Source organism: Schistocerca serialis, chromosome 1, assembly GCF_023864345.2.
Source record: "Schistocerca serialis cubense isolate TAMUIC-IGC-003099 chromosome 1, iqSchSeri2.2, whole genome shotgun sequence".
Lineage (NCBI taxonomy): Eukaryota > Metazoa > Arthropoda > Insecta > Orthoptera > Acrididae > Schistocerca > Schistocerca serialis.
In genome coordinates, this window is record NC_064638.1 from 1,202,699,339 (window position 1) to 1,202,726,167 (window position 26,829).

The following is a 26,829-nucleotide window of genomic DNA, read 5'->3' on the forward strand; positions in this document are numbered from 1 at the left end:
ATTGCTCAACACGTGGGGCGTGAGGTCTCCACAGTACATCGATGTTGTCGCCAGTGGTCGGCGGAAGGTGCACGTGCCCGTCGACCTGGGACCGGACCGCAGCGACGCACGGATGCACGCCAAGACCGTAGGATCCTACGCAGTGCCGTAGGGGACCGCACCGCCAGTTCCCAGCAAATTAGGGACACTGTTGCTCCTGGGGTATCGGCGAGGACCATTCGCAACCGTCTCCATGAAGCTGGGCTACGGTCCCGCACACCGTTAGGCCGTCTTCCGCTCACGCCCCAACATCGTGCAGCCCGCCTCCAGTGGTGTCGCGACAGGCGTGAATGGAGGGACGAATGGAGACGTGTCGTCTTCAGCGATGAGAGTCGCTTCTGCCTTGGTGCCAATGATGGTCGTATGCGTGTTTGGCGCCGTGCAGGTGAGCGCCACAATCAGGACTGCATACGACCGAGGCACACAGGGCCAACACCCGGCATCATGGTGTGGGGAGCGATCTCCTACACTGGCCGTACACCACTGGTGATCGTTGAGGGGACACTGAATAGTGCACGGTACATCCAAACCGTCATCGAACCCATCGTTCTACCATTCCTAGACCGGCAAGGGAACTTGCTGTTCCAACAGGACAATGCACGTCCGCATGTATCCCGTGCCACCCAAGGTGCTCTAGAAGGTGTAAGTCAACTACCCTGGCCAGCAAGATCTCCGGATCTGTCCCCCATTGAGCATGTTTGGGACTGGATGAAGCGTCGTCTCACGCGGTCTGCACGTCCAGCACGAACGCTGGTCCAACTGAGGCGCCAGGTGGATATGGCATGGCAAGCCGTTCCACAGGACTACATCCAGCATCTCTACGATCGTCTCCATGGGAGAACAGCAGCCTGCATTGCTGCGAAAGGTGGATATACACTGTACCAGTGCCGACATTGTGCATGCTCTGTTGCCTGTGTCTATGTGCCTGTGGTTCTGTCAGTGTGATCATGTGATGTATCTGACTCCAGGAATGTGTCAATAAAGTTTCCCCTTCCTGGGACAATGAATTCACGGTGTTCTTATTTCAATTTCCAGGAGTGTACAATCCCCCAGGTGGCATATGCCGTCATCGCATCAAAATCGACGTCGACTTTCCAGGTGTAATAATTTCAGACTTTCCAATACTGTATTATTGTAGAACGATCAGTACTATCCATCTATGTTTTCACTATACCTTTTGTCTGATTTTGTTGTTGTCTTTGTGGTCTTCAGTTCGAAGCCGTTTGCAGCAGCTCTCTGCTGGTCTGTTCTGTGAAAGCATCTCCAAAACCCATATCCATCCGAGTCTGCTTACTGTATTCAAGCCTTGGTCTTACTCTACAGTTGTGACCCCAAGCACTCCCCCCCCCCCCCCCCTCCATTTTACCAAACTGAGAATTTCGTGATGCCCCATATAAATTTCTTTTTTCCTCTACTGGATACAGCAACTCCTTATTTATTATTCGTCCTACCCATTTACATCTACGTCTACATCTACATGGACACTCTGCAAATCACATTTAAATGCCTGGCAGAGAGTTCATCGAATCACCTTCACAATTCTCTATTATTCCATTCTCGTATAGCACGCGGAAAGAATGAACGCCTATATCTTTCCGCACGAGCTCCGATTTCCCTTATTTTATCTTGTTGATTGTTCCTCCCTATGTAGGTCGGTGTCAACAAAATATTTTAGCATTCGGAGGAGAAAATTGGTGATTGGAATTTCGTGAGAAGATTCCGTCGCAACGAAAAACGCCTTTCTTTTAATGATTTCCAGCCCAAATCCCGATCATTTCTGTGACACACTCTCCAATATTTCGCGATAATACAGAACTTGCTGCCCTTCTTTGAACTTTTTCGATGTACTCTATCAGTCCTACTTGGTAAGGATCCCACACCGTGCAGCAGTATTCTAAAAGGGAACGGACAAGCGTAGTGTTGGCAGTCTCCTTAATAATTTTCTAAGTGTCCTGCCAAAAAAACGCAGCCTTTGGTTAGCCTTCCCCACAACATTTTCTATGTGCTCTTTCCGATTTAAGATGTTCGTAATTGTAATAGCTAGGTATTTTCTTGAATTTATGGCTTTTAGACTAGACTGATTTATTGTGTAACCGAAGTTTAACGAGTTCCTTTTAGTACTCATTTGGATGACCTCACACTTTTCGTTAATTAGGGTCAACTGCCACTTTTCGCACCATTCAGATACTTTTTCTAAATCGTTTTGTAGTTTGTTTTGATCTTCTGACGACTTTATTAGTCGATAAACGACAGCATCATCTGCAAACAACCGAAAACGGCTGCTCAGATTGTCTCCCAAATCGTTTATATACATAAGGAACAGCAAAGGGCCTATAACACTACCTTGGGGGACCGCCTGAAATCACTTCTGTTTTACTCGATGACTTTCCGTCAATTACTACGAACTGTGACCTCTCTGACAGGAAATCTTCAGCATTCCTCTACAGCCCCATATTTCAAAAGCTTTTGTTCTTTTCCTATCTGAACTGGAAATTATTTGCGTTTCACGTCTGTACAATGCTACACTCTGACAGACTTGAAAGCCGAAACCGGTTGTTTAGATACTCGTAAATAGCAGTTGTTGAACATACAGTTTTAGCGTTAAGTGAACAATTTGAAGAACACATTTTGCAGGATCAGAGTGAAACTACGAGTGCTATTCGGAAAGTAAGGTCCTATCGGGTGCGAAATGGCAACCATAATGAAAATTCGACGAAGCTTTGCACACATTTGTTGAGTAGTGTCTGAAGTACGCCCGTCGATCGCCTCACGTCACTCTGTTCAGATCTGAGCGGACAATGAGCGCGTGAAATTGCCTAGAAAATAATATCTCCCACCAAATATGAGGTCCTGTTGAGAGATTTCGCCTATTTAATGCAGCCCACATAACGTAACCGTCATGCGTTTCTTTCTTCATGACAATTCTCGGCCGCGTTCTGAGATACTCACGCAGCGTTTTTGATGGGGAGTGTTTACCTACAATACAGCCCGTAGTTGGCTCCCTCTGAATTTCATGTATGCTCACGTGAACCACTGGCTATGAAGACAACATTTTGGCACAGACAACGAGCTGTAGGCCAGCGTAGAGAATTGGCGGAAAGCACAGGTGGATACCTCCTATGGCGAGGGTATTGCAAAGTTAGTTACAACGTTAGGACAAGTATGTAAGCCGGAGATGTGACTGTATAGCAAGTATGTAAGTCGGAGATGTGACTCTGTAGAAAAATAGCTGGAAGCTGTAGCTAACTTTGGAAATAAAATACTTTTGATTTTGACAGTGATTTCCATTTCGCGACTGATCGGACATTACTTTCCGAACAGACTCGTATTTTAAATGTGGGGTATAAAAGCCACTCTTAATATGAGGACCACATAAGCGGCTTGTACTGAAACGGCATGCTTGTAGAATATCGTCTCAGTTATGTGACTGGATTTGTAATTTCCTGTCAGAGAAGTCAGAATTCGTAGTAATTGACGGAAAGTCATCGAATAATACAGAAGTGATTACTGCCATTCCCAAGGTATTGTTATAGCCCCTCTGCTGTTCCTTGTCTATATATACGTTTTAGGGGACAATCTGAACAGCAGTCTTAGGTGTTTTGCAGATGATGCTGTCTTTTATCTTCTAGTAAATTCGCTAGAAGATCTTAACGAATTGCAAACTATATAAGATATCTGTATAGTGCAAAAATTGGCAGTTGACCCTAAATAATGAAAAGTGTGAGGTCATCCAAATGAGTGCCAAAAGGAACCTCTTAAACCTTGGTTAAGAGATAAATCGGTCAAATCTAAAGGTCATAAATTCAACTAAATACCTAGGAATTGTCATTGCGAACAACTTAAATTGGAAGAAAACCACAGAAAATGTTGTGGGGAAAGCAAACCAAAGACTGCGGTTTATTGGCAGGACACTTAGCAAATGCTAACAGGTCTGCTAAAGACACTGCCTACACTACGCTTACCCCTCCTCTTTGGAGCACTGCTGTGCGGTATGGGATCCTTACAGATAGGATTAACGAAGTACATCTAGAAAGTTCAAAGAAGAGCAGCACGTTTGGGTTGTTGTTGTTATGGTCTTCAGTCCAGAGACTGGTTTGATGCAGCTCTCCATCCTACTCTATCCTGTGCAAGCTACTTCATCTCCCAGTATCTACTGCAACCTACATCCTTCTGAATTTGCTTTGTGTATTCATCTCTTGGTCTCCCTCTACAATTTTTACCCTCCACGCTGCCCTCCAATCCTAAACTTGTGATCCTTTGATGCCTCAAAAAATGTCCTACCAAGCGATCCCTTCTTCTAGTCAAGTTGTGCCACAAATTTCTCTTCTCCCCAATTCTATTCAATACCTCCTCATTACTTATGTGATCTACCCATCTAATCTTCAGCATTCTTCTGTAGCACCACATATCGAAAGCTTCTATTCTCTTCATGTCCAAACTATTTATCGTCCATGTTGCTCTTCCATAAACGGCTGCACTCCATACAAATACTTTCAGAAACGACTTCCTGACACTTAAATCTATACTCGATGTTAACAAATTTCGCTTCTTCAGAAGCGCTTTCCTTGCCGTTGCCAGTCTACATTTTATATCCTCTCTGCTTCGACCATCATCAGTTATTTTGCTCACCAAATAGTAAAACTCATTTACTACTTTACGTGTCTCATTACCTAATCTAATTTCCTCAGCATCACCCGATATAATTCGACTACATTCCATTATCCTCGTTTTGCTTTTGTTGATGTTCATCTTATATCCTTCTTACAAGACACTGTCCATTCCGTTCAACTGCTCTTCCAGGTCCTTTGCTGTCTCTGACATAATTACAATGTCATCGGCGAACCTCAAAGTTTTTATTTCTTCTCCATGGATTTTAATTCCTGCTCCGAATTTTCCTTTTGTTTCCTTTACTGCTTGCTCAATATACAGATTGAATAACATCTGGGATAGGCTACAACCCTGTCTCACTCCCTTCCCAACCACTGGTCCCCTTTGATGCCCCACGTTTCGGTATTATCGCGAAATAGGGGAGAGAGTATGTCACTGACACGATACAAGATTTGGGGTGGACATCGTTAAAACAAAGGCGTTTTTCATTGCCGCAGAATCTTCTCACGAAATTTCAATCGCCATCTTTCTCCTCCGCATGCGAAAAATATTTTGTTGATGCCGATCTACATAGGGAGGAACGACCATCATAATAAAATGAGGGAAATCAGAGCTCACGCTGGAAGATATAGGTGTTCTTTTTTTCCGAGCGCTGTTCGAGTTTGGAATGATAAAGAATTACTGTGAAGGTGGTTCGACGACACCTCTCTCGGGCTCTTAAGCGTGGTTTGCAGAGTATCCAAGCAGATGTAGATGAAACTGTGGTGTCACCGCCAGACACCACACTTGCTAGGTGGTAGCTTAAATCGGCCGCGGTCCATTAGTACATGTCGGACCGGCGTGTCGCCACTGTGTGATCGCAGACCGAGCGCCACCACAAGGCAGGTCTCGAAATACGGGATAGCACTCGCCCCAGTTGTACGACGACATTGCTAGCGACTATACGGACGAAGCCTTTGCTCTCATTTGCCGAGAGACAGATAGAATAGCCTTCCGCTAAGTCCATGGCTACGACCTAGCAAGGCGCCATTAGCCTTACATAGTTTGAGAGTTATCGTATAAATGTCTCAAGAAGAACGTTGTAAACCAACAAAGAATAAAGTTAACTATGCAGCTCCTCGAATACTTAACTTTATTCTTTGTTGGTTTACAATGTTCTTCTTGAGACATTTATACGATAACTCTCAAACTATGTAAGGCTAATGGCGCCTTGCTAGGTCGTAGCGGAAGGCTATTCTAACTGTCTCTCGGCAAATGAGAGCAAAGGCTTTGTCCGTATAGTCCCTAGCAATGTCGTCGTACAACTGGGGCGAGTGCTATCCCGTATCGCGAGACCTGCCTTGTGGTGGCGCTCGGTCTGCGATCACACAGTGGCGACACGCCGGTCCGACATGTACTAATGGACCGCGGCCGATTTAAGCTACCACCTAGCAAGTGTGGTGTCTGGCGGTGACACCACAGAAACTTCTACAGGAGGGAATTTAGACACTATCTCTTTCAAATGCTATGGCTTTTGAGTGAAAAACTAAAAGAACTGAATTACTGATTAAATCAAGAAACAATTAAATGCTGAAAATAAACATAGATTTGAGAAAGAAATTACTTGGTTACATTGCAAAACTTACAGGGGCTCTGACGACGCTACACGCGTCTCATATACGTCTCACGAAATGACCACAACGAGAAAGTCCAAGAAATTGGACTGGAGCTCAAGCGGAGTTTCACCGACAACCGATCTTTTGATGACCCATTCGGGAATAAAACAGGGAAGGCAGGGTCAGGTAGTGTAATCAGAAATACCCTCAGCGGTACTCCTTAATTGGCTTGCGGAGTATAGATGTAGATGTAGATACGATTCAGATCGACAGAAGTCGATATGCTGTCTCCCTCGGCTCTATCGAATGAAATTAATTAATCTTTTCTCAGGTCTTTCAGTGCGCAAATTATATCTTAATACAAATCTGCTTCAAAAGCCGTCTTACTGAATCAGCTATCGTATCTAAGATAGAACGGCGATAATATCTGTGCTTCGTGGCAATATATCGTCTCGATAAAGATTAGATTAAATGTGAATACGACAGGCCATAAACTTTATCAGAGCGCTTGAGACTATCCTGGTGACAATTTCTGAGCAGATAACTGAACTTTGTGACTGATTGTTATTTTGTAGCTTAGCAGGTTTCGGGTCAAGATCTTCGTAAACAAAAGTGTAAAGAACATTGGAACAGTATTTTTTTTCTTTCCTTTTAAGTAATTATAAATTTGCTTGTTCTTCCGTACTGTTTCAAAACATACCGCCACGATTTCTATAGATCCTTAATGCACCTTTGTTTACTTATTTAATGAAGTGTCGCCACAATGACGGAAGAGACATTGAAATTATTGTTGGTATCGGTTATGTCATTGTAGCCCATAATAGGTCACGTTGATAGCACCGAGAAAGAACAGTTTCTTCATTCCACTAACGATATGTTGGTTGCGTTACTTCGTGGTGGGTATAAAGACAGTATACCTATTTCCTCGTAGTGCACAACAAAGAGGGTGCAGGATCAGAGTAAACGAGTTTTAACGTGAAAGTAAAAGTGAACATTTCTAGCACTGTGGTGGTAAGTAATACTCATAAGGAAAATAGTTCTTTTTATGACTATCTCCTCTTTCTTGTCTCAAAGTCCTTGCGTTATCCGCTGTTGTAAGACAAAATTGAAGATGTTGAAGCTGCTGGAGAAGTGCATTACGAAGGGCGTTACTGGTAAAACTTCGAGGGCGTACGTTCTGACAGGTTGGATGCCGCCCGCCAAACTTCCTCTTCTGTGTCAGGCTCTTCATTTAATAGTAGCACCTGCCCCAAATTCTGGATATACTCAAATATCGGGACTCTTGGTGGGACGGGGTTGGAACACTTCTACGGAGTGACACTTGCACGGGGTGACACTTCTCCAGAGCCTGGGGTTGTTGCCGGTGTGAACTGCTTTTCACAGGTACAGGCACCCTAAAAAGTATAACAGTGTAGCACAGCGTACTGTAGTCTACTACAGATGTAATTGCACCTGGCCTCGGGTGGCTTTTGTCGGAAACACATGGTGAGGTTACAATAAAAAAGTAAGTGGTGACAAAGGAAAATGCATCGCACTGTGAAATCTTTCAAGACAGCTGCGCATATAATATAAAATGTTTCTGCATGTCCTCGAGAAATATCACGCAACACAAACTAACCGAAACGTCCTCACTCGCAGGTGCAATGTATATTGTGGTTGATTAATGTGACATGTCTTCAGAAGGACAGCAACATTTGCGACGTTTATGAGGGTGATGCCGTTGGACAGAGTACGGCTGAAAAAGGTATTGTCATTTTAAGAAGGATTGTTTCGACATTAGTGACCTTCCACGTTCAGAAAACTTTCGGGGTGTGATGGAGATCGTTTAAACGCTTTACTCTAAAATGATCTGTCACTGTACTCGAAACTGTAAAATGTGATCATCCCACCAACGTGGCACATTTGTGTCCATTGGGGAAGGTTCAAATAGCGGGTGTGTGGGTACTGTATGCTCTAAGCCAAAATCACAGAAACCAGCGGGTGGTCACACTTGCATCTCTGCTTGGTCACGTCAACTGGCCCGTGAAGAACATCGTGCATCGTTAGTGGTGACGAGAAATGGTGTCTACACGCTAAAATAATGAAAATAAGGGAAATGTTGAGCCCAAACAAAACAGTGACTGCACGTACGCAGATCTACTAGCATCCACAAAAGTTGACGTCATGACTCTGGTGGAACAGTGACAGTGTGATGTACTGATTCCTTCTTCGAGGAATAACCATCATTGCTGACACTTATTATCAACAACTGAGACGTCTCGAAGATGCAGTGCAGGAGCAACGACCAGGAAGAGTGCGCGAAGTGACGCTGCTCCATGATAACGCCCGCTTGCGTTAGATGGACGCAAAGCACTACACAGGAGTTGCGTTGGAAATCATTCCTCATATCCTATTCACCTAATTTGGCGCCGTCGGATTTTCACTTTTTCCACTTTTTATCGAAAAACCTTCAATTAACTTCATTTCTGAATGAAAATTGGCTCCGAGCATAGTTCGACGAGTTCTTCGCCTCAAAACCACGAGATTTCTGCAGTGGCGGAATCTAGAAGTTACCCCACCGTTGGCAGACTGTTGAAAATATTGAAGGAGGATATATTACTGGTGACTAAACTCCCTGTTGTGTATTATTGTGTTTATTAAACTTATGGAAAAACGCTATGAACTTAAGCGCCAACCTAAGTTTGCATTACATATGCCTGCACTATCACGGCAACGATTTAGTGCTCGGTGTCCAACCATACCGATTTTTATCCATAGAGTCTCTCAAGGGGAATGCTACGATGGCTCCTTAGGAGAAGAATGGCCTTTGAGGTAGTCTTGTTGGTCTTCATTAGCGGATATTTTTCAAATTGCAAGAGACATTCAGCTGACTTCGTTCGTTTCCCAGGAAAACCACGAGAGGGCAGTCTTATTTTGTCCTCCATTAAACACATTTACAAAATTGCCAGTAAGTATGACGTAAATTACTTTTCTATATTTACGTCATCTACAGTGGTTGTGACGTTCTCTTCACTACGCACTGGGTTACGCAAGTCATAACTGATTTTATGTTGGCGTATACTTGGAGTCTTTTTAAAACCTTCGCAGAAGTTTCTTCAGTCTTCATTGCTGATTTCTTTCTTCTTTTCCCATCGAAATTTAAAATTAATCGTTAAAAATGGTGACGTTTTTTCTAATGAGTAAACGTTTGGGTGAACTTTTGATACTAAGGTATTTATCCTTCCGTTCCATCCTTCGGAAACGTTGTCAGAGCAATGGCGCCTTCCACTGTAAAATGTCTTTTGGCATGTGCTCATTATCGAGCCACTGTTTCGGAAATATTCGTGTAAATCCAGAAAATTTAGGTTTTCAGATATGACGAGGGTTATTCGGAACGTAAGGAACGATCTGTCGCGAAATAGAAACCACAGAAAACTGGGACCCGAAAGACGGTGAACTATGCCTGGCCAGACGTATATCTCTGACGTCGATCTGTTGCAGAATTTTAGAACATGTTTTTTGCTCGAGTATCACGTCGTTTTTGGAAACCCAGAATCTACTATGTAGGAATCAACATGGATTCCGGAAACAGCGATCGTGTGAGTCCCAACTCGCTTTATTTGTTCATGAGACCCAGAAAATATTAGATACAGGCTCCCAGGAAGATGCTATTTTTCTTGACTTCCGGAAGGCGTTCGATACAGTTCCGCACTGTCGCCTGATAAACAAAGTAAGAGCCTACGGAATATCAGACCAGTTGTGTGGCTGGATTGAAGAGTTTTTAGCAAACAGAACACAGCATGTTGTTATCAATGGAGAGACGTCTAAAGACGTTAAAGTAACCTCTGGCGTGCCACAGGGGAGTGTTATGGGACCATTGCTTTTCACAATATATATAAATGACCTAGTAGATAGTGTCGGAAGTTCCATGCGGCTTTTCGCGGATGATGCTGTAGTATACAGAGAAGTTGCAGCATTAGAAAATTGTAGCGAAATGCAGGAAGATCTGCAGCGGATAGGCACTTGGTGCAGGGAGTGGAAACTGACCCTTAACATAGACAAATGTAATGTATTGCGAATACATAGAAAGAAGGATCCTTTATTCTATGATTATATGATAGCGGAACAAAAACTGGTAACAGTTACTTCTGTAAAATATCTGGGAGTATGCGTGCGGAATGATTTGAAGTGGAATGATCATATAAAATTAATTGTTGGTAAGGCTGGTACCAGGTTGAGATTCATTGGGAGAGTCCTTAGAAAATGTAGTCCATCAACGAAGGAGGTGGCTTACAAAACACTCCTTCGACCTATGCTTGAGTATTGCTCATCAGTGTGGGATCCGTACCAGATCGGGTTCACGGAGGAGATAGAGAAGATCCAAAGAAGAGCGGCGCGTTTCGTCACAGGGTTATTTGGTAACCGTGATAGCGTTACGGAGATGTTTAACAAACTCAAGTGGCAGACTCTGCAAGAGAGGCGCTCTGCATCGCGGTGTAGCTTGCTCGCCAGGTTTCGAGAGGGTGCGTTTCTGGATGAGGTATCGAATATATTGCTTCCCCCTACTTATTCCTCCCGAGCAGATCACGAATGTAAAATTAGAGAGATTAGAGCACGCACGGAGGCTTTCAGACAGTCGTTCTTCCCGCGAACCATATGCGACTGGAACAGGAAAGGGAGGTAATGACAGTGGCACATAAAGTGCCCTCCGCCACACACCCTTGGGTGGCTTGCGGAGTATAAATGTAGATGTAGATGTAGATGGTTTGGGCAGTAACTCTAGTATGCCCGTCGATCGCGTTACGTGGTTCTTTTTAGTTCTGAGTACACAGGGCGCACATAAAGATTCCTAGAACAATAGTGTCTCCCACCAAGTACGAGGGCCTGGAGAGAAATTTCGCCTGAAGCTATGCAGCCAACATTACATAACTGTCGTGCGTTTCCTTGTTCAAGACAATTCTCAGCCGCTTTCTGAAGGGGCAGTGAAGACGCTCACGCATCGTTTTCAGTTGGAAATGTTTGATTATCCACAATACAGCCCGTAATTGTCTCCCTCTGAGTTTCATCTCTGCTCACATGAACCGATGGCTACGAAAACAGCATTTTGGCACAGACAACGAGCTGTAGGTCAGCGTAGAGAATTGGTGGAAAGCACTGGCGGCTGCCTTCTATAATGAGGGTATTGTAAAGTTGGTACAACGCTACGACTAACGTCTAAGTCGGATCGGCGACTATGTAGCTGGAAGTTGTAGCTAACTGTTGCGAATAAAACAGTTTTGATTTTCAGTGTGGTTTCCATTCCGCGACCTATCATTTTTTACTTCCCGAACAGCCCTCGTATAACAGCACTTGCCAGGTACTATTATAATGTTTTTAATGTAACCGTGTATTTACGCGTTTTCCTTGTAGGAAAGAACAAGAATGTAACACAACTTGTTTCCACAAGTGCTTTTGCTTGCGGCTCTTAGTATTCAGTACGTGAATAACATTCGTCTTGTCTGGCGGTAAATGGCATTGGAAAAGACTAATTATTGTAGGCCTTAATATTCGACACTTGTAGCAGGTCCCTATATCATCAAAATAAAATTTTGTTTGAGTACTGACTATGAAATTCTACCTTCCAAATAAGATGACGAAGCTGTATACGAAATTTACGTTTATTCAACTTTTTCTAGATAATCTCTTTCCTGTTTTAAATATTTCAGTGATGAGGACAAGTAAATAATTCACACGAATATTCAGTAACAATTACATATGATTTTATTGACAATGAAACTTGCATCAGCCAATGCGTTCCGCAGTGCTACATCGCAAAGATAAATAAAGCATTGGTCTTCAATCAATTCTCAAGATACGCATTATCTAATCAATTGAATCAGCTCTGATATTCACGTACGGTCTAGGCAAAATATATCGCAGGAGTAGGGGCTCATAAAATGGTGAACACGTCTTTTGTGTTTTCTGATAGTCAGCGAAAAGAACGAAAATTACTACTGAGAAGTTTGGATTCAGCGCAGAAACGTCTCTGGAATCTAACACGACGAAGAGTCAAAGACATGGAAACTTTTAAAATGGCTCGAAATACACTACTAGCCATTAAAATTGATACACCAAGAATAAATGCACATGATAAACGGGTATTCACTGGACAAATATATTATGCTAGAACTGACATGTGATTACTTCACGCACTTTGGGTGCATAGATCACGAGAAATCAGCACCCAGAACAACCACCTCTGGCCGTAATAACGGCCTTGATACGCCTGGGCATTGAGTCAAACAGAGCTTGGATGGCGTGTACAGGTACAGCTGCCCATGCTGCTTCAACACGATACCACAGTTCATCAAGAGTAGTGACTGGCGTATTGTGACGAGCCAGTTGCTCGGCCACCATTGACCAGGCGTTTTCAGTTGGTGAGAAATCTGGAGAATGTGCTGGCCAGGGCAGTAGTCCAACATTTTCTGTATCCAGAAAGGCCTGTATAGGACCTGCAACATGCGGTCTTGCATTATCCTGCTGAAATGTAGGGTTTCGCAGGGATCGAATGAAGGGTAGAGCCACGGGTCGTAACACATCTGAAATGTAGCGTTCACTGTTCAAAGTGCCGTCATTGCGAACAAGAGGTGACCGAGACGTGTAACCAATGGCACCCCATACCATCACGCCGGGTGATACGCCACTATGGCGATGACGAATACACGCTTCCAACGTGAGTTCACCGCGATGTCGCCAAACACGGATGCGATCATCATGATGCTGTAAACAGAACCTGGATTCATCCGAAAAAATGACTTTTTTGCCATACGTGCACTCAGGTTCGTCGTTGATTACGCCATCGCAGGCGCTCCTGTCTGTGATGCAGCGTCAAGGGTAACCGCTGCCACGGTCTCCGAGCTGATAGTCCATGCTGCTACAAACGTCGTCGAACTGTTCGTGCAGGTGGTTGTTGTCTTACAAACGTCCCCATCTGTTGACTCAGGGATCGAGACGTGGCTGCTCGATCCGTTACAGCCATGCGGATACGATGCCTGTCATCTCGACTGCTAGTGATACGAGGCCGTTGGGATCCAGCACGGCGTTCCGTATTACCCTCCTGAACCGACCGATTCCATATTCTGCTAACAGTCATTGGATCTCGACCATCGCGAGGAGCAATGTCGCCATACGATAAACCGCAATCGCGATAGGCTACAATCCGACCTTTATCAAAGTCGGAAACGTGATGGTACGCATTTCTCCTCCTTACACGAGGCATCACAACAAAGTTACACCAGGCAACGCCGTTCAACTGCTGTTCGTGTATGAGAAATCGGTTGGGAACTTTCCTCATGTCAACACGTTGTAGGTGTCGCCACCGGCGCCAACCTTGTGTGAATGCTCTGAAAAGCTTATCATTTGCATATCACAGCATCTTCTTCCTATCGATTAAATTACGCGTCTGTAGCACGACATCTCCGTGGTGTAGCAATTTTAATGGCCAGTAGTGTAGCTGGAAGTTGTAGCTAACTGTTGCAAATAAAACAGTTTTGATTTTCACTGTGGTTTCCATTCCGCGACCTATCATTCTTTACTTCCCGAACAGCCCTCGTATAACAGCGCTTGCCAGGTACTATTATAATGTTTTTTATGTAACCGTATTTTTACGCGTTTTCCTTGTAGGAAAGAACAAGGATGTAACACAACTTGTTTCCACAAGTGCTTTATTTGCGGCTCTTAGTATTCAGTACGTGAATAACATTCGTCTTGTCCGGCCGTAAATGGCATTGGAAAAGTCTAATTATTGTAGGCCTTAATATTCGACACTTGTAGCAGGTCCCTATATCATCAAAATAAAATGTTGTTTGAGCACTGACTATGATGTTCTGCCTTCCAAATAAGATGACGAAGCTGTATATGAGATTTACGTTTATTCAACTTTTTCTAGATAATCTCTTTCCTGTTTTAAATATTTCAGTGATGAGGACAAGTAAATAATTCACACGGGTATTCAATCACAATTACATATGATTTTATTGACAGTAAAACTTGCATCAGCCAATGCGTTCCGCAGTGCTTCTTCGCAAACATAAATAATGCATTGTCTTGAATTAATTCTCAAGATACGCATTATCTAATCAACTCAATAAGCTCTGATATTCACGTACGGTCTAGGTAAAATCTGTCGCAGAAGTAGGGGCTCATAAAATGGTGACCACGTCTTCTGTGTTTTCTGATAGCGAGAAGAACGAAAATTACTACAGAGAAGTTTGGATTGCGCAAAGAAACGTCTCAGGAATGTAACTCGACGAAGAGTCAAAGATATGGGAACTTTTAAAATGGCTCGAAATAAAATGATGCAGAGCAATGGCGCCTTCCACTGCAGTTCCGCTTTGAGCCTCTCGTCCAGAAATAGTCATAAAGTTCTGAAGCTTTTGGTTTGCAGATGTGCTCCCCTCTATCGACAGCCAGCCATCATGCAACATTTCCAAGGGAAGGTATGCTACAAAAAATGAAATATTAGGGGCCGGGAGGCCCCGCCTGCGAAAGTGATGATGGTGACGACAGGATGATGAGGACAACACAACACCCAGTCGGAGAAAGTCTACAACCCGGCCCGGAATCGAACCTAGGCCCGCTGCATGGCAGGGAAGCACGTTAACACCCAGCTAAGCAGCCTTAGAGATATGATACACCTGAACGCATTCGTATGTAAAAGTGTATTTACTCGTTTTCCTCATGGGAAGTTGTGGTGTCGGCCCCGCTTTCAGATACGCGAGCAGCCAGTTACGCCGCCGCGTTTCCTACAGCCGCAACGGCGGCACGAGGGGGCTACTATGAACGATTATGCCGCTGCCAATGAGTGCAAACATCCCCTCTCAGGAGCTCCAGCGGCAGATGTACTTAAGTTAGAACATTCTGGCATTGACCCCTCTTTATGTATTTGGCATTTGAATAACATTTAGAGACTTTCCTAGTGGCCAGGGCTCGACATCTTTTGACTAGACATTGTATTGAAGACTGACAGATTTATAAATTTTCTGTATTTGTATATATTTCTAGATTCAGATCTACTGTCAGCACCTGACGCTGCAACTACAGCAACAAAATTATGTATTATATTTACTATTTGATATTACACGGAGAACAGATTATTATCTGAACTCCCTGTTCCAGAACAGCATCTGTTCCTCTCTTCTGTATCCACTAAAGAACCAGACAACGTGCAAGGAAGTCATAACAAAAGCAATACAGCCGCAACACTGACCTTTTTTCTACTAGCCTTGATTATAATGAAAGCTGCAACCCATAATCGGTGTTTTAGGAACAGAAAGTTCTTGTTGATTGGACGATAGTTTTAGATGTGATCATAAGAGAAGCAAGATTCCATCTAAGTACTTTGATTTTAGTAATTAAATAAAAAGACTACATGTTTCTCGCTTTTCGATCGGTAGCGAAACGCAGGCAACTGGAAATGGAAATTTGTGGTAAGGTCTTATGGGACCAAAGTGCTGAGGTCATCGGTCCCTAAGCCTACATACTACTTAACCTAACTTAAACCAACTTACGCTAAGGATAACACATACACCCATGCCCGAAGGAGGACTCGAACCTCCGACCGGGGAGTGTAAGACCGATGTGAAGTATAAACAACTGTTCGAACTCTTGAACGCTCTACCCACAAAGAATGATTCACAGTTTGAGAAACATGATTTTTTGTTCTCTTTTTGGTGACGGACACCAATATGCCCTCATTCCGTCCTCTGTTGTTAACTGCAAACAAAAACATGCAGCATTCATCAGTAAATTACTTTTTGAAAGAATGTATCTCCAGAATCGGTAGGATCTTGTGTGGGTCCCATGTATTTTCTGCTAATGTGATGCAGTTACTGTCTCGCACCTCCATGTGATGGTATCGATGTTACCAAGCCATAGCCTCGATTAAAGTGCTACTCCGTCAACGAAAATGGATGAAAATGTAGTATTTTTCTTTTTGCACGCTTTTTTTGCATTTACAATACGTTTTCGCACTTCAATTGCTGTGTCATTTCGAACAGAAGCATGACTACCTTTGCCTAATAATGTGTTATTTTTTAATGGATAGTCTCTCCTTGTATTTATTCTTTCTCACTTTTACACAACCTCAGAAAGTTACACCTTCTTTCTTGTTGTAGTTCACCATATACTGATGCCAGTTGTAAATCAATGAAGGTTTACTTTTGGTGGTCTCTGTGAACTCCATTTTCACAGCATTTAGAATACGGAACAATACTTGCGAATCAGAGGTCACCTGCAGTACTGAACTCTGAGAAAAAGCCATGCACCACATCCGTCTGTCAATGAAATGGTGAGCGTACAGGGCTGTTAGTGTAGGAAGTGACCTTTGCCAGTAGTACGTCGCTGGTAACGACGGACAAGCTGGTGATTGCACTTCTGGAATACCCTGTTCCGAAGTCTCCTAGCTGTAGTGTCCTGGCCTCTGTCGAAATGTCAACACATTCCATCTCCCCACAATTGTCTCTCAGTACAAGTGGGATCACGGGATCCCGGCTTCGATTCGGGAATCCCCGTGTTGGGGCTTTTCTCTGCGCGGGGACTGAGTGTGTGTTTTCATCATTTCGTCATCATCATCATCATTCGTGACAGTGGCTCGATTGGACTATGTAAAAAGACTGTACTGTGTAAAAATTGGGACATTGGCCGGGAGCTGATGACAGCGCAGTTGAGCGCCCCACAAACCAAACATCATCATCATCATCATCATCATCATCAGTCAAGTGTCACAAACTCGGACGCGGCAATGCATATCACGGATGTTATTTTCGACAAATAATTAACTCACTGATACTGCTTTACGAGAATGTGCGTTTTCATGTTCATGTAATCAGTTATTGCCTCCTAATTGGCCTTCTATTGCACGCAGTACTGAGTATAGTAAAATGTGTTCATATCCTTCCGCATTTAGTGTTTTCTTAAGCACTATAGGGGACCACATCCCAACGACGAGATCGAGCGAGATGGCGCAGTAGTTAGCACACTGGACTCTTTATTCGGGAGGACGACGGTTCAAACCCGCGTCCAGCCATCCTAATTTACGTTTTCTGTGATTCCCCTAAATCGCTTCAGGCAAAGGCCGGCATCGTTGGGCCGTTGGGCACGGTCGACTTCCTTCCCCATCCCTCCCTAATCCGATGGGAGCGATGACCTCGCTGTTTGGTCCCCTCCCCCAATCAACCAGCCAATCGAGCCACGAATAATACTCCCATACCGTAACACCACGTCCTCCGTACTTCATTGTTTGCCCTACGCACCTTGTTCTTTGCCTTTTCCCGTTTGTCAACGGCATTAGAACTGTTTACATGGGTGTTGGCAATGTTAGGCGCGTGTCAAATCCTTTCTTGAGGCCTCCAGTCCACCCTATATCTCTACCTGTAGACTAAATCTAATGTTCAAGTTAGACAATGTTTTTCTAAATGTTTGCATAGTTTGCATCTGAGACGAGACTTCGTTACCGGCCAGGTACTTACCTGTGGGAAACCAGACTTTCGAAATATAGCGCGACTTCAATGCGAGATGCTTTCAATCATTTCCACAACGAAACCCTGACTCGGAATCTGGCAGAATACCGAAAGAGATTCTGGTCATACATAAAGTACACCAGTGGCAAGACGCAAACAATACCTTCACTGCGCGATAACAACGGCGCAGTCACTGACATCAGTGCCATTAAAGCAGAATTATTAAGGGGACATGGACGTGAACGGCCTGTGTTTTTATGCTTCGTTTTCGGTGCGCGTTATCAGTGACCTGCAATGCGGAGGAAGTTGCGGTTTTGTATCAACACTGAACGACATTAACTGAAGCTGTACAAGGAAATTTATTAAACTGTCAGTTATAGTTTAAGAATTACAACATTTTGTCTAATAGATGGTTTTATAACACTCGTTTCATTTCTAGTACTATTTTCTGGTGCATCATCAGTCTGACAGCATTCGTACTGTGGCAGGCTGCTGTCAACATTCATAGGAACACATTATGCCTCTCGTTTTGTAGTCTGTAGTGCACCTGAGGAAACAGAAAAATCTTTATTATACCACATCATTACTTTGTTCTGAAATTACCGCTAAAAGTATATCCAGAATGACAAACATAGAAATTTTCTGCAATGTATTAGGCATAATACACAGAGACTATACCATTATTCACTTGGGAGAAATTTGGTGAACATAGCTCAAACCATAGTGAAGATATATGTACCTAAAGTTCGGGAAATGTAGTTTCGAGAAAATGAAGAAAGACTGCTCACAGTGCTTTTGACTCGCCGTATGCCTCTTTCAGAACATTCCAGCAGCATATTCTTCCTGGCCAGCTGTTTTTTTTTTTATCCTGTACACTTTTTCAGGAGTCATTTCCTTACTCTGAACTCTTCAGTGGTGGTCTCCGCAGCCTTTCAGCTTCAACTACTCGCTGACGATCTATGGCAGTCGGAGTAACTATCACATTATTTCCTGGTTAGATGACCAATTTGTCCGTTATCTTTGTCCTGCTAATTGCACCATCATTGAAACAGATGACAGCATCCATCACACCTATTGTGAGTGCCGTCCTTCCAACAAACACTGTTTTGGTACTTGTTGCCACACACAACTGTTGAAACTCTTATTGTGGATCTGCGCGTGGCTATGTAAACATCTGCTAAATAATTTCGTATCTGCAAAGTTCCTGTACATTGACTTTATTGTTTGCATGACAGTGGCACTGCGACAGTGAACTGAAAGGAAACGTGGCTGGTGTACAGACTTTTGTTCAAAGAGCGTTTAAGAACAAATAAACAATTATAAAGTTCATAATGCACACATTTCTGGGAATGGAAAAAAATTGTCTTTCAGATGGAGATAATTTTTTTTCTATTTTTCAGTCATTTTCACATCCAGGTCCCCTTAAACACGGTTTTCCGAAACTCCTTCACCAAAGAAAACGAAGTAAATATTCCTGAATTCCAGTCAAGAACAACTGCCAAGATGGGAAACATAGAAATAGACATCCTCGGTGAAGCAAAGCTGCTTAAATCACTAAATAAGGGAAGGCCTCCGGTCCAGATTATGTTGATACAATAGCTCCATATTTAGCAATTGTATACAACCACTCGCTCACAGAAAGATTCGTACTTAAAGACTGGAAAATTGCTCAAGCCACACCAATACCCAAAAAGGAAAATAGGAGTAATCCGCTGAATTACAGGCCCATATCAATAATGTCGATTTGCAATAGGCTTTTGGAACATACACTGGTTTCGAACAGTATGAAGTACCTCGAAGAAAACGAGTTATTGATACATAGCTCGGATTCAGAAAATATCGTTCTTGTGAAACACAACTAGCTCTTTATACTCATGAAGTAATGAGTGCTATCGACCGGAGATGTCAAACTGATGAGACATTTTTAGATTTCCAGAAGGCTTTCGACACCGTTCCTCACATGCGTCTTCTAACCAAACTGCGTGCCTACGGAGTATCGACTCAGTTGTGCGACTGGATTCGTGATTTCCTGTCAGAAAGGTCACAGTTCGTTGTAATGGACGGAAAGTCATCGGGTAAAACAGAAGTAATGTCCGGCGTTCCCCAAGGAAGTGTTATAGCACCTCTATTGTTCCTGATCTATATTAGCGACATAGGAGACAATCTGAGTAGCCGTCTTAGATTGTTTGCAGATGACGCTGTCACTTACCATCTTGTAAAGTCATCACATGATCAAAACGACTTGCAAAACGATTTAGATAAGATATCTTTAGGGTGCGAAAAGTGGCAATTGACACTGAATAAAGAAAAGTGTGAAGTTATTCACATGAGTACTAAAAGAAATCAGCTAAATGTCGATTACACGATTAGTCACACAAATCTGAAGGCTGTAAGTTCAACTAAATGCGAGTACTTAGGGCTTGCAATTACAAATAACCTAAATTGGAAAGATCGCATAGATAACGTTGTGGGTAGAGGAAACCAAAGACTGCGATTCATTGGCAGAACACTTAGAAGGTGCAACAGGTCTACTAAAGAGACTGCTTATACTACGCTTGTCCGCCCTATTTTGGAGTATTGCTGTACGGTGTGGGATCCGCATCAGGTGGGACTGGCGGATGACATCGAGAAACTACAAAGAATGGCAGCTCGTTTTGTATTATCGCGAAATAGGTGAGACAGTACCACAGACATGATGTGTGAATTGGAGTGGCAATCATTAAAACAAAGGCCGTTGCGACGGAATCCTATGAAATTTCAATCAACAGTTTTCTCCTCCGATTGCGAAAACACTCTGTTGGCACGCACCTACATAGGGAGAAATGATCATCACGGTAAATAAGAGAAGTCAGGGCTCGCACAGAAAAATTTAAGTGCTCGTCCTTCCCGCGCGCCGTTCGAGAGTGGAACGGTAGAGAGACAGCTTGAAGATGGTTCATTGAACTCTCTGCCAGGCACTTCATTGTGAATAGCAGAGTAAGTACGTAGATGTAGATGTAGACCCAAGCTGCAACACATCACCAGCCCTCATAGCTAATCCCCGAGACGAATTCGATCCGGGACTGGTTCGCCTCCCCGAGTCGCGAAAGGGGGGCGTTAATGCGCCTAGTGGGTTCTTTTTGGCATTACACATGACAGCAGGTAACGTTCTGCAGGCATTCATCACACCCGAACCCTTCCCTCAGATTTCCATGAGGTACAGCGTGATTTGTTGTTGTTCTGTTTCTACTTCTTCTTCTGCACTTCATGGTCTAGGTATTACTTCACGTTGCGGCTTCACAGTTGTCTCCAACATGTCCTGGGTTGTCCTTCATTTCATATCCCGTTCAACCAACATTTACATCTACGTCTACATCTACACTAGTGTCCAAAATTAAAGCAACAAACCTCTGTTTCCCTGTCTTGTGTCTAATTCACGGTATAATCACACAAACTGTCAACAGATGTCCGTACAATTACGTTCTGCACGGAAGGTGGCATTCCGGTCGACGGACAACCACAACTACGATGACGTCAGGACACCTATCAAACGGGCTAGTGCGTGTCGGGTAATCCCACAGCCACAATGTCTGTGGATACAATCACAGGCGGGGCGGTATGGCACAAAGAAGACGCCTACCAGACACTTTGCGATGGAGAGCCATACGAAGAATGGAAGCAGGACAGTCACAAACTGATGTGACCCGATGGCTTAATGGGAATCGTTCTGCTGTTTCTCGGATGTGGCTACAGTGTATAGAGGCCGAAACTGTATCCCGAAGATCAGGGCAGGACCGACCATGTGTAACATCAGAGAGAGAGGACCCTTTTCTTGGCTGTAAGGGTACGACGGTATCGCCTTAGTACCGCACGGCAACTGGCATTTGACCTCGCAGAATCCACGTGTTGTATCGAGACACACGGTGACTGAAGCCTTCGGCGAAGTGGCCTATGCTGTCGGAAACCTTTTGTATGTGTACCTCTGAAAGGTCTTCACAGAAGGGAACGTATAGAGTGGAATCGCCAACACACCCCCTGGGCGTCGAAGAGTGGGCCAATGTTCCTTTCACAGATGAGTTCCGATTTGGTCTGGAGAGAGATTTCCCAAACATTCGCATCTGCAAGGAACGTGGAACACGATTTCGGGACCCAAGCATTGTGGAAACAGACCGATATCGAGGAGGACCCATAATGGTGTTGACAGGGATTATGTGCACCTCTTCATGAGATTGTATGGGTGAATCATCAGGGTTTAACTGCTGTCAGGTATCGCTACAACTTGGGATCGCATACGCCGGTGTTACGAAGTGATGTGGATCCATTCTTCATACTAATGGACGATAATGCTCGACCTCATAGAGAGCAGGTGGCGATGTTGTCTTGGTAAATATTTCACGCATGGCGAGGCCTGCTCGCCCTCCCGATATGAATCCTACAGAGCATATCTGGGATGCACTAGGGAGAGAGGTTGCATCACATCAGCAACCACCAACCACTCTCCAAGACTTGCGAGCAGTTCTCCAGGAAGAATGAGCGCTATTGATGCTGCCCGAAACGAATTCTCCTCCTGTGCCAACCTCTCCCCCTCAGAGTAGCACTTGCATCCTACGTCGTCAAATATTTGCTGCATGTACTACAATCTCTGTTTTCCCTTACAGATTTCACCGTCTACAGCTCCCTCTAGTACGATGGGAGTTATTCCCTGGCGTCTGAGCAGATGCCCTACCATCCTGTTCCTCCTCCTTGTCAGTGTCTTTCATATAAGCCTTCCCTCGCCGTTTCTGCGGAGAACCTTCACATTCCTTACCTTATCAGTCCACCTAATTTTCAACATTCTTCTGTAGCATCACATCTCAAATGCTTCGATTCACTTCTGTTCCGGTTATACCACAGTTCATGTTTCACCGTCCATGAGTCACTACCATACAATGTTGCCCTCCAAACGAACATTCTAAGGAATTTCTTCCTCAAATTAATGCTTCTACTTGACACCATTGGGCGGCCGGTGTGGCCGAGCGGTTCTAGGCGCTACAGTCTGGTACCGCGCGACCGCTACGGTTGCAGGTTCGAATCCTGCCTCGGGCATGGATGTTTGTGATGTCCTTAGGTTAGTTAGGTTTAAGTAGTTCTAAGTTCTAGGGGACTGATGACCTCAGAAGTTAAGTCCCATAGTGCTCAGAGCCATTTGAACTATTTGACACCATTGCACTTCCCTTGGCTTTAATATATGACCGTTAAAAAGTACCCTCTGCTAAACATGTTGCAGTAGTTTGCCGAGTGTAAATGTAGATTAAATACAGTGTGCTGTGTCAGTATCCACTTCCGTTTCTCACTGAGTGTTCATTATTTTCAGATACGAACCTACTGCACAGAGGCTGATACGTCGTCGGGTGCGATACATTCGAAGGTGAAGGTGCAAAGCAACCACTGTGAGTAAGTACACGATTAACTACTATATAACATTTTTTCGGATCTTAATAATTTAGGACCTCCTTAACTTGGAATGTGAACTGACTTGTCCAAGTCCAGTTGGTTAAAAAGTAGAAAGCTGGTAATCCGAGCTATATCGACTCTTAGTTATTTCTTTATTTATCGCCAGCGATCTGTCCCGGTTTTGCGCGGGTAGCGGTAAATATCTACGACTCGAAGAATTGGCTGATGTAGGGGTTATTTTGTTCACAACTCACTGCGTAGAGTTATGATAAAACGCAGAGGACAATATTAGGTAAATGTGTATATCCAATTTCATGTAGCTTTATTTATCGCCAGCGCTCTGTCCCGGTTTTGCACGGGTAGCGCTAAATATCTACGACTCGAAGAATTGGCTGGTGTAGGGGTTATTTTGTTCACAACTCGCTGCGTAGAGTTATGATAAAATGCAGAGGACAATATTAGGTAAATGTGTATATCCAATTTCATGTAGCTTAAACGATTTAAGCAGCTCATGCCAGGTAAGTTGCTGGCTGCCCGGCTATAATGCCAGTAGATCACAGTCCGACCGACTGCAGTGGAGTTCGGCGGCAGCTACGGCATAGTCTACAGGCCAATTGCCACTGCCTGAATCCAGCGCCAGTACGGCGCGAGGTATATTTTGTGCGTGACCTTTTCCTGAATTTCCCTTCGTAGCCTCAAGGCCGAATATTCATTCAAATGACCAACAAATAGGAAAAGCTATGAAATTTTTTGAGAGAGTGAAAAGACATACAAAGGATCCGTTTCGGGATTATGATTGATCACACTTTGACTTTATTTTAGATTTTCAATAGAATAAAATGACGCCCATAATTATGGCTTGATTAAGGGCCTGCAAGTTTGAAGTTCCCAGACTGAGTGCAGTGTAGACCGTCATGATTTATCTGAAATGAAATATGGATAACATCAGTCGATACTACATTAAATTGATGAGAGCGTATACCTAACCACAATGAAATAAGCTTAAATTTGTCTATATGTTGCTAACTCGAACTTTGAGTTCGATTTTCGGGGTTTTGTTCACTCTTTATGACTTTACACAAAATAGTAAATATCAACAAATTTCATATATTACGGATATAAGCTCCAAAGAAGTGTTTAGTTTTCGGGGGTCAAAGGCAGAAAGTAATAGGTTGAACAGTTTTTATTTTCTACTGCACGCAGTATCAACAATTCGTACACTATGTGATCAAAAGTATCCGGACATCCCCAAAAACATACGTTTTGCATATTAGGTGCATTGTGCTGCCACCTGCTTCCAGGTACTCCATATCAGCGAGCTCAGTAGTCATTAGACATCGTGAGAGAGCAGAAGGGTTGCTTTGTTCACAGGTCAGTGCGTAGAGTTATGATTAAAATGCAGATGACAACATTAGGTATATGCATACCTCCACTTTCATATAACTTCTGTTCAATCGTCCAATTTTTATGCTTCTTACACCAAGCGAGGAATTGTTTGGCATTTACAGGCGTGTTGAGCAATGAAATCCAAGTTTTCTAACCTCCCGCCTAACTGTCATTGTACTTGCAGTGGATCCTGATGCAGTGTGGAATTCCTGTGTGGTGGTCTGGATAGATGTCTGTCAACTACACACAAGGCTAAGGGTGCGCCAACACCATACTGAATTCCAGCATTACTGATGGAGGGTGCCACGAACTTGTAAGCCATTTTCAGCCACCATGTTAACCATTCACTGCGCCACCTCGCTCGGTGCCACAGTTAAAGGCGTAATTAATCAGAGCAGTGCCACATAAATGCTAGACGAATTACAGTGAAAGATCCCAGTATAGTTTCGCTGTCCACCGCGGACAGAAAAATCACAAATTTCGAGGGCTCGAATACTGACGCGAGTCATAAACCGTACTAATTCTTCCAACTTATGTCTCGCCCAACGAGCGCAAGGGTGATATTATAGTCATCCGGGTGTGTTCAATGAAATCAGCACAATACTGGGTAGTAGAGTGTTTCTGCTAGGTAGGTGAGATAAGCAGTTGTTAGCGTCTCACTTAGACAATGGCTCTGAGCACTATGGGACTTAACATCTGAGGTCATCAGTCCCCTAGAACTTAGAACTACTTAAACCTAACTAACCTAAGGACATCACACACATCCATGCCCGAGGCAGGATTCGAACCTGCGACCGTAGCGGTCGCACGGTTCCAGATGAAGCGCCTAGAACCGCTCGGCCACACCGGCTGGCAAATAGCCACTGCCAGAGGATGAAACCTGAAGTTGATGAATGTTTTTCGTGCTGATTTTTCCGTTTTCAAGAGCTATGGGCAGATACAATGTAGACACAGGCAGTAGATCAGCTACTTCCTATATTTACTATAAACTATGAAAAAATTGTTTTTGATTTTCTCCTGATGTGATGTCGCAAGTTTGTTGCGGCTCCTCCCAATTTTAATCTTTTAAAGCAATTGGAGCATTGTACTTCATTGACACCGTACTTTGTAACATATTTCCTGACTAGCGATGTTACCATTCTACAATACAACTTATATACAACGACAACAGTGAAAAATTACCGTGCGTACTGGAGGGGCAAGTGTTACACACTTCAAATTCACGTGTACCATGTAAGAGGCCACGCCACATGGTAACATTTATATCATTGTCTCAGCAGTGCTGTACCAATTCTTGTGCTACGTGTTTGTTGCACCGTTTTGTCGACACTGTTATTAAAATAGCACTGATCGTGAAAGTCTCTTCGGGTTTGCTGCCGGATCCTAAAATCAACTTGACTCGATATTTCGGGGACCCAACTGGTCGCCATCTTCAGGAAAATGCTGCTTCTGCTGATGAGTCAGTTCTCAGCGGGAGACTTTCAAGACTTATTACGCCGGGAAAGCCTACGTAATCACAGCACTGATCGTTTTTCCCATTTTTTATAATAACAATATATCATATCTTCGCAAATTTTACGAATAAAAGTTACTCGTTTTTTTAAAAAAACATTTATTAAAATTTTTTTTAGCACTTCTGCTATTGCCAATTGATATTTAGATTTTTTTACCCCGTTATTAGTAAAAATTAAAAATCACCTGTTCTAACAGACCAAACAAATACTGAAAAACACCGGTTATTCAGAACTGAAATACTAGCATTGGTTTTAACCGGTAGGTTTTTCCAAGTGAAATACGAGAGGAAATAATGGCTAGTAGAGTGGTACAGGGTGCCCTTCGTCACACACCGTACGGTGGCTTGCATACCATGTATGTATACAGTATGTAGATGTAGACTGGAAGACAAGCGCCGCTCTGCTGTCTCACTGATATGAGGGTGCAGCTCTATGCAGCCCTGTCTGACAGTCCTACAGTAAAGCTTTCCGAGACAGCAGATCTCTGGTTACCCGAAAGTTTCAATTAAGCGTCTCAGGTTAAGTGTAAAGCTGTAGCCATACGTCTTGTGGTCCGCGACTCCAGTCTGACGTAGGTCTGTCGTAAGACCCTATATATGTCTTGTGGGCGTGAACAAGGAGTGCTTTACGCTGTTCTCCTTGAGCTCTGCCGTTTATATTTCACCCAGCAGTTCGCTCGTTGTTGTCCAGTACACGTGTTTACGACTGTTGAGAACCTGCCGCGGTGAGAGCAGCGGGAAAGCCTACATATTGAATACCGTGAGGGAGCTGCAAGTATATTTGCACAACACCCTTTTC

At 43.7% G+C, this 26,829-nt stretch overlaps 1 protein-coding gene across 2 annotated transcripts in view; it reads left to right on the forward strand.

Moving 5' to 3' along the window:
- The window catches only part of LOC126419007 (scoloptoxin SSD14-like), a 489,031-nt gene that overhangs the window by 145,342 nt on the left and 316,860 nt on the right, over window positions 1–26,829 (forward strand). For both annotated transcript variants that reach the window (XM_050086079.1, XM_050086072.1), the window contains exon 2: window positions 23,052–23,131. The gene's annotated coding sequence lies outside the window, so the exon portion shown is untranslated. The remainder of the gene's footprint in view (window positions 1–23,051; window positions 23,132–26,829) is intronic.